This window comes from Triticum urartu, chromosome 3A (assembly GCF_056163025.1).
Source record: "Triticum urartu cultivar PI428250 chromosome 3A, HENAU_Tu73, whole genome shotgun sequence".
NCBI classification, from domain to species: Eukaryota; Viridiplantae; Streptophyta; class Magnoliopsida; order Poales; family Poaceae; genus Triticum; species Triticum urartu.
The window spans coordinates 371,899,671-371,909,812 of NC_141875.1; positions in this window are offsets into that span (position 1 = coordinate 371,899,671).

Genomic DNA, 10,142 nt, shown 5'->3' on the forward strand with positions numbered 1-10,142 from the left:
AACTCAATCTATTTATCTTGCAATGGGAAGAGGTGCCCGGTAGTGGGTTCGATCTTACGGTGCTTGATCCCAGTGACAGAAAGGGAACCGACACGTATGTATCATTGCTACTAAGGATAAAAAGATGAGATCTATATCTATCACTATATAGATAAATGGATCTTGTCTACATCATGTCATCGTTCTTATTGCATTACACCATTTTTCCATGAACTAAATACACTAGATGCATGCTGGATAGCGGTCGATGTGTGGAGTAATAGTAGTAGATGCAGGCAGGAGTTGGTCTACTAATCTTGGACGTGATGCCTATGTAATGATCATTGCCTGGATATCGTCATAATTATTTGAAGTTCTATCAATTGCCCAACAATAAAAATTTTACCCACCGTTTGCTATTTTTCTTGAGAGAAGCCATTAGGGAAACCTACGGCCCCTGGGTCTTATTTCTCATATATTTTCCTTTGCGATCTACTTTTTCCTTACTTTTATTTTCAGATCTATTAAACCAAAAATACAAAAATACTTTGCTGCACTTTATTTTATTTGTGATCTATTATTTCAATCTATTACAACTTTCTCCCATCAACACGCAATTTCTGGTGCCATACCCTGAAAGGGATTGACAACCCCTTTAACACGTTAGGTTGCGAGGTGTTGTTATTTGTGTGCGGGGGCTATTTACGTTGTGTTGCTTGGTTCTCCTACTGGTTCGATAACCTTGGTTTCATAACTGAGGGAAATACCTATCGCCGCTGTGCTGCATCATCCCTCCCTATCTGGGGAAATACGGACGTAGTTCCAGCTGCCATCATCTAGCTCGAGCCTGACGATCTCCTCGGGAAGGGGCTCCATGGCATCCATCGCACCATACTCGGCAAGCATCTCGCCATCCACATCCGCCATATCTTTGGAATAGGCCACCACGAGCTAGGCGTGGGTGGCCGCGATCTGGGCTTGGGAGGGATCCGTCGTGGCAAGGTATGCCGCGCAGGAATGGATGGCTGCTCGAATGCTTTCGGTGATTGCCAACTCTTCGGCCGTGGGTTGCCGACCATTGTCGAAGAAGCTTTCTTCGATTTGTTCGGTGACTGCCATGAGCTGGGTGTGGGTGACCTCCACATGGTCATGGGCGGCCTCCATCAGGGCTAAGGCCGCCGCTCCGGAATGGATAGCTGTTGTGCCACTCTCGCCACTGGCTATCCCCAAGGCAGATGTTGCTGCCGCCACCTAAGAAGCAACAGCGACCATTTGGGCTGCCTTGGTCACCTGGTCGCAGATTGCGGTCATGCTCACAAAGCTTGTTAGCACGTGCTTGGAGGTTGTGGCTGCACTCTCGCCGGAGTGAGCCGCCGAAGTTTCCCTCATGAAGCGGCTCCAGGTCCCCATCTTCACCGGCGATGATTGAACAGTGAAATGATATTTGGGGAGCGAGCTAGTGTGCTTGACACACCGGCTGTGGACTGTAGCCGACACGCCTTCTCGCGTAAGTCCTATGTGTACTATACTCCAACTGTGCTCCAAGATATTTCGTGTTGCATCTCACACGTTTGGTGATAATAAACTGTGTGCTATCTACTTGCTTTTTCATCTTGATTTGAATTACATAATGGGGTCGTAGCTACAAAGGATGGTGTTTGAATTTCTAGAACTTTTATCTACAGTGAACATGCAACTATAGGTGTGTCGTTAAAAAATTAGAATTATTCACGGTTCGTTTGGACATTTTTATACATTAACTTGGTTTTCTAAGCATTTCAGGTGCACAATTCAAAATTAAGCTACATGCACATGCTCCGGTGCTCCAAAATGGGTTGTAAAAATGATATATGTGTCCATGGTTTGATGCTTATGTCCCATGCAAGAAATGGAGATGAATTTCAAACTCCACAGCACCGTGGCTCTCCGGCAAACATTGAGGTGATTGCTTTTGTAATTCTAGTAAATCCAAAACTTGTCTGAAATTCATTAACCTTGGCATGCTATCATGGAATGACATCAACATGCTAGGGTAAAAAATATTGTCCATTTGGGGTAGGTTATGGTATAAGCTTCTCAAAAACCAGAGCTTCTCACAAGAAGCCCCATGGTTCCGGTTGGGAAACATGTCACCTTTGTGGAAGAAACGGTATTCGTTTCCTCTTCTTGCTTTCAAAACATTTCTAGTGTCAACGTAGAACAACAGGAGTGTTGTTACATTTTTTGAATTTTTTGTGGTTTGCTTCGACATTTTTATACATTAACTGAGTTTTCTATGCGTTCATGTGCATAATTCAAATTTGAACTACATGCACATGCTCTAGTGCATATAAACGGGTTGAAAAATCAAATGTGTGTCCTTGGTTGCAACCTTAGGTCCCATGCAAGAAATGGAAATGAATGTCAAACACCTTTGCCACTGTCGCTCACCCGCTAACATTGATATACATGGTTTTAAAATTCTAGTAAATCAAAAATCGTCTGAAATTCATGAAACTTGACATGCCATCATGGAACGGCATCAACATGCAGTGGTAAAAATATTGTCCCATTGGGGGCAGATTGGGGTATAAGCTTCTCACAAACCAGAGCTTCTCGCAACAAGCCTCATGGTTAGGGTAGGGAACGTTCCACCTTTCTGGACGAAACAATCCATTGCCTCTTCTTGATTTCAATTTTTTCTCTAGTGTCAACATAGAACAACATGAGTGTTGTGTTAAATTTTGGAAATTTTTCAGGGTTCGTTTGGACATTTTTGTACATTAATTGAGTTTTCAATGCATTTATGTGCATAATTCAAATTTAAACTACATGCACATGCTCTAATGGATATAAATTGGTTGAAAATTCAAATATGTGTCCTTGGTTGCATGCTTAGGTCCCATGCAATAAATGGGAATAAATGTCAAACACCCTACCACCGTCACTCGGCTGCAAACATTGAGATACATGGTTTTTAAATTGTAGTAAATCCAAAACTCGTCTGAAATTCATGAAACTTGGGATGCTATCATGGAACGGCATCGACATGCCGTGGTAAAAAATTCGTCCCATTTGGGGCAGGTTTGGGTATAAGCTTCTCACAAACCATAGCTTCTCACAACAAGCCTGATGGTTTCGATAGGGAACGTGCCACCTTTGGGGACGAAACGATATCTGTTGCCTCTTATTGCTTTCAAAAAAATTCTAGTGTCAACATAGAACAAGAGGAGTGTTGTGTTAAATTTGGAATTTTTTGGGGTTCGTTTGGACATTTTTATACATTAATTGGGTTTTCTAGGCATTTTATGTGCATAATTCAAATTTGAACTACATGCACATGCTCCAGTGCATATAAATTGGTTGGAAAATCAAATATGTGTCCTTGGGTGCATGCTTAGGTCCCATGCAAGAAATGGGAATGAATTTCAAACACGAGGGCACTGTTGATTGCCGGCAAAATGTTGAGATACTTTGTTTTTAAATTCTAGTAAATCCAAAACTTTTTTGAAATTCATGAAACTTGGCATGCTATCATGGAATGGCACCCGACATGTTGTGGTATTTTTCGACTCCATTTTGAGAGAAGGCACACTCGAATAATAGCCAACAAAGGCATTTTGAAACAAATAGGTGCCACTGTAACATCTCAAACGTTTTGTATAATTTAAATTGTGTGTGTTATGTTAACCATTCACGTGATGCCATGCCTCACTCTTTTAATGGCTAGGAGGTGCCGTGCGGACAGGTGCTTGACTAAACGGGAGGCGTGCGATCTGTACAACAATGCACAGGCTCACCGGGAAGCGTGCGAGCTATACGCTTCGCAGGCTCACTGGGAAGCGAGCCCTTTGACTCCCATGGCCATCCGCCTTGCTCGCATCCTCTCCATTAATAGAACCCAAGCCACAGTTTAATATGGTTTTTAAATATAATACACTCATCGCAAACGTTTTAGTTAGAGCACCCGTATGCAAATCGGCAGTTTCCCTAGGAAGCCTAGCGAAAATGTGCCGAGCAGGATTTGTGCTGCTCTTGATGGCAAACATTTTATATAGAACACCCATATGTAAACCGATAGCTTCCCCAGTAAGCCAAGGGAAAAATGTGTCGAGCAGGATTTGTGCAGCTCTTCATCGCAAATGTTTTAGATAGAACACATGTACGGAAAGTGAGAGCTATGGTCTTCCGCAGTAAGCCAAGGGAAAATTTGTCGCACAGGATTTGTGCATCTCTTCAACGCAAACGGTTCAGATTGAATAAGGTATGCAAAGCGAGACTTCGGCGCTAAGCCAAGAGAAAATCTAGCAAGCAGGATTTGTACCTCCCTTCAACACAAACGGTTTTTTTGGATGACACGTGTGCAACCACGTATAGACAATTGGGTAAAATTTGCATCTGTCATAGTGGGTATATTGCCATTTGTCAAACTGGAAAGATTGACATTTGTTGATATAGTAACATTGCCATTTGTCAACCTTGTAACACTGCGATTTGTCAAAATATGCAGCTAAAAATCACTAGCACTATCTAATTTTTGCAACTAAAATTCAGTAATTAAGCATATATTTCATTCATATATTAAGCAGTCATTCTTTATACAAACAGATCAACTCAACAGCTGAACCGACCAAACTTTTCCCAATTGTTGCCAACCACGTACTGAAATAGCTAGTTCCACTATATATACTAGCTAATTTTAAGTAGGTTGTACAATTCCACCACATCTATAGTTAGATGAACTGAACAAAATAGCCCCTAAATACTACTACTACGGAGGGGCTTTGTACTATTTCCGGTAGCCTCTCCTCTACCAAGCGCACTCAGTAAGAGGAAGAGCAGGAGGAGCCAACCGACGAGCTAGACAACTGCAATACGGTGCCTGCCGCTGCTGCACCTTCAGCGACGCTCACCTCGAACGCCCTCTGTCGCTCCAGACGACCCCTCTCGAAGTGGCGGGACTGCTCTTAGATCTCCTGATTTCTCGCCTCTGTGTCGGTGTGTGCTGCGGCCACGGCTGCAGTAAGGCTCCTCCTCCTCCTGCAGGAACTCGATGTAGCGCACAAGGTTGCTAACGCACGTGCGGGCCTCCACCTCCGCCTCCTGCCTTTGGGCGGCGGTGGCAGAGCGGGTGATGATCCCGGCGGTCGACGGTGGGCTGGCGGCCATGACCACCACCTCCCATCTTCGGGACGCGGTGGCAGAGCGTGTAATGTTCACGGTGGCCGGAAGTGGGATGGCGGCCATGACGACCACCTCCCGCCTTCAGGCCACGGCGGCGGAGCGGGCGGTGGCCCTGGCTTTCGACGGTGGTGTGACGGCCACGGCAGCAGAAGGTGGTGTGGCGGCAACGGCAGCTAGCAACAGCTGCCGACGGGCAGCAGCGGCGGAGCGTGTGGTGGGTATTCCACGCACACCCAATAGGGACGCCACGCGCACTACACTATGATGGGGGCTACACCACCGTCGCTGTGTAGCCTCCTGACACGTCTCCAACGTATCTACTTTTCCAAACACTTTTGCCCTTGTTTTGGACAACTTGCATAATTTGAATGGAACTAACCAGGACTGACGATGTTTTCAGCAGAATTGCCATGGTGTTATTTTGGTGCAGAAATAAAAGTTCTTGGAATGACCTAAAAATCAACGGAGAATATTTTTGGAATATATAAAAAATACTGGTGAAAGAATCAAGGCTAGGGGTCCCACACACTGTCCACGAGGGTGGGGGGCGCGCCTACACCCTGGGTGCGCCCCCTGCCTCGTGGGCCCCCTGGTGCTCCACCGACCTCAACTCCAACTCCATATATTCACGTTCGGGCAGAAAAACATTAGGGAGAAGGATTCATCGCGTTTTACGATACGGAGCCGACGCCGAGCCCTAATCTCTCTCGGGAGGGCTGATCTGGAGTCCGTTCAGGGCTTCGGGGAGGGGAATCCATCGCCATCATCATCATCAACCTTCCTCCATCACCAATTTCATGATGCTCACCGTCGTGCATAAGTAATTCCAATGTAGGCTTGCTGGACGGTGATGGGTTGGATGAGATTTATCATGTAATTGAGTTAGTTTTGTTAGGGTTTGATCCCTAGTGTCCATTATGTTCTGAGATTGATGTTGCTATGACTTTGCTATGCTTAACGCTTGTCGCTAGGGCTCGAGTGCCATGATTTCAGATCTGAACCTATTATGTTTTCATGAATATATGTGAGTTCTTGATCCTATCTTGCATGTCTATAGTCACCTATTATGTGTTATGATCCGTTAACCCCGAAGTGACAATAATCGGGATACTTACCAGTGATGACCGTAGTTTGAGGAGTTCATGTATTCACTAAGTGTTAATGCTTTGGTCGGGTACTCTATTAAAAGGAGGCCTTAATATCCCTTAGTTTCCAATAGGACCCCGCTGCCACGGGAGGGTAGGACAAAAGATGTCATGCAAGTTCTTTTCCATAAGCACGTATGACTATATTCGGAATACATTCCTACATTACATGGATGAACTGGAGCTAGTTCTGTGTCACCCTATGTTATAACTATTGCATGAGGAATCGCATCCAACATAATTATCCATCACTGATCCATTGCCTACGAGCTTTTCACATATTGTTCTTCGCTTATTTACTTTTCTGTGGCTACTGTTACAATCACTATAAACCCAATACTGTTACTTTTGCTACCATTACCGCTACTATCATATTACTTTGCTACTAAATACTTTGCTGTGGATATTAAGTTTCCAGGTGTGGTTGAATTGACAACTCAGCTGCTAATACTTGAGAATATTCTTTGGCTCCCCTTGTGTCAGATCAATAAATTTGGGTTGAATACTCTACCCTCAAAAACTATTGTGATCCCCTATACTTGTGGGTTATCAAGACTATTTCTGGCGCCGTTGCCGGGGAGCATAGCTCTATTCTTTGAGTCACATGGGATTTATATTTGCTAATCACTATGAAGAACTTGAAAGATAAAAGAACCAAGACTTTTCCCTCAACTACGAGGGGAGGTAAGGAACTGCCATCTAGCTCTACACTTGATTCACCTTCTGTTTTGAGTAAACTTGCGACACCTACTCCTGCTATTCATTCTGATATATCGCATGTTATTGATGATTCCACTTCTGCTTTGCATGATACCTAGGATGAAACTACTTCTATGCTTGATAATATTGTGCCACTAGGTGAATTTCTTGATGAACAACTTGCTAGGGTTAGAGAGAATGAAATTATTGAAACTGATAATATTGATGAAAGTGATGATGAAGATTCTCCCCCTAGATTTGAATTGCCTGTTGTGCCTGAGGGTTATGTTATGGATGAAGAAACTGCTAGAGACTTCTTAGCTTGCAATGATAGATCCGATCTTAAGAAATTATTAGCTAAGCTTAAAGATAAGTCTTTGAATGCTAGAATGAAATATGACCCTGCTTTTTCTACTTCACCTATCTTTATTTACGATTAGGATTATGATTTCTCTGTCGATCCTGAGTTAATTACATTGGTTGAATTTGATCCCTTTTATGGCTATGAATCTAAAACTATTGTGGCACATCTTACTAAATTAAATGATATAGTCCCCAGGATATGATTTATTACTTCTCTACTAAATATTTCCCCGCTCATAAGAAACAAGCTGTCTTAAGGGAAATATATAATTTTGTGCAAATTGAAGAAGAGAGTCTCCCACAAGCTTGGGGGAGGCTTCTCCGATTACTTAATGGTTTGCCTGATCATCCTCTCAAGAAAAATAAAATACTTGATATCTTTTATAATGGACTAACCGATGCTTCCAGAGACCACCTGGATAGTTGTGTTGGTTGTGTTTTCAGGGAAAGAACTGTTGATCAAGCTGAATTGCTATTGAATAATATGTTGAGTAATGAAAATGATTGGACACTTCCTGAATCACCCCCTAAGCCAACTCCGAAGAAATGGGGTATTCTATTTCTTAGTCCTCAAAATATGCAAGAGGCAAAGAAATCTCTGAAAGAAAAGGGTATTAAAGCTGAAGATGTTAAGAATTTACCACCTATTGAAGAAATTTATGGTCTCAATAACTCAACACAGGTAGTAAAGGTAAATTCTCTCTATAGATTTGATGAAGGTAATATTCCTCGTTATAAGTCTGCTAGCCAATGCTTAGATGAGTTTGATAATTTTATTGTTAAACAAGAAAACTTTAATGATTATGTTGGTAAACAATTGAAATGTAATGCTTATATAATTGAACAATTGAGTGATTATATGTCTAGAGTTAAATGTGAACTTAAACTTATTAGTAAACATGCTTCTATGGTTACCACTCAAGTAGAACAAGTACTTAAGGCTCAGAATGATTTGCTCAATGAATTAAATAATAAGAAAAATGATAATTTTGTTAGAGTTATGACTAGAGGGGGTAAAATGACTCAGGAACCTTTGTATCCTGAGGGCCACCCCAAGATAATTGAGCAAGATTCTCAGAGAACTAATATTGATGCACCTAGTTCTTCTAAGAAGAAGAAAAATAAAAATGATAGGACTGTGCATGCTTCTAGTGAACCTGTTGTTGACACACCTGAGAATCCCAATGATATTTCTATTTCTGATGCTGAAACACAATATGGTAATGAACATGAACCTAGTGGTAATGTCAATGATGATGTTCATGTTGATGCTCAACCTAGCGATGATAATGATTTAGAGATTGAACCTACTGTTGATCTTGATAACCGACAATCAAAGAATCAACGTTATGATAAGAGAGACTTTTTTGCTAGAGGAAAGAGAACCATGGGTTCAGAAACCCATGCCTTTTCCTCCTAAACCATCCAAGAAAAACAATGATGAGGATTTTGAGCGCTTTGCTGAAATGATTAGACCTATATTTTTGCGTATGCGTTTGACCGATATTGTTAAAATGAATCCTTATGCTAAGTATATGAAAGATATTGTTACTAATAAAAGAAAGATACCAGAAGCTAAAATTTCCACCATGCTTGATAATTACACTTTTAAAGGTGGAATACCAAAGAAACTAGGAGATCCAGGAGTACCAACTATACCATGCTCCATTAAAAGAAACTATGTTAAAACTGCTTTATGTGATCTTGGAGCCGGTGTTAGTGTTATGCCTCTTTGTTTATATCATACACTTTATTTGAATAAGTTGACACCTACTGAAATATATTTGAAAATGGCTGATAAATCAACTGCTATACCTGTCGGTATTTGTGAGGATGTGCCTGTTGTGGTTGCAAACATCACTATTTTAACAGACTTTGTTATTCTTGATATTCACGAGGACGATAGTATGTCGATTATCCTTGGTAGACCCTTTTTGAATACTGCAGGCGCTCTTATTGATTGCAACAAAGGCAATGTTACTTTTCATGTTAATGGTAATGAGCATACGGTACACTTTCCGAGGAAACAACCTCAAGTCCACAGTATCAATTCTATTGGAAAAATTCCAACAATTATTATTGGAGGTTTTGAATTTCCTCTTCATAGTGTCAAGAAGAAATATGATATTCTTATTGTTGGGGATGTGCATATCCCCGTTGAGGTAACCTAGTGTTATTCGAAATTTCTCCCGTTTCATGCGATTCGGAATGAGTTTGTTAACAAGACTTGATCAACCTTGTTAGTGGATTCCTTTTGATGAGCATGAGATGGATGAAGTTAGAAAGCACAACCTTCTGTACGCTCCTTTTACATTCTGTTATTTATATTAAATAAAGCAAAAATAGCATTTTCTGTCTGTTTTCTGAATTATCCTTGCAATAAAAAATTACCCTGAAAATAAAAGTTCTCCAAATGCCCTGAAAATTTAATATGATTTTTTTCTAGAATATTTTAGAATCATTAGCAGTGAGAACACACCAGGGGGACCCACCATGTGCCCATGAGGGTGGAGGGCGCACCCTACCCCCTGGGAGCGCCCCCTGCCTCGTGGACCCCACGTGGGTCCCCTCCACTTATTCTTGCACTCACACACTTCGTCTTCTTCAAAAAAAATCATCCACCAGCTCAAACCTGTGTTCTAGCTCATTTTGCTGCCATTTTCGATCTCCTTGCTCAAAGCTCCATTCACAAAACTGCTTTGGGGGATTGCTCTTCGGTATGTGACTCCTCCAATGGTCCAATTAGTTTTTGTTCTAGTGCTTTATTTATTGCAAATTGTTGTTGCTTAGGTG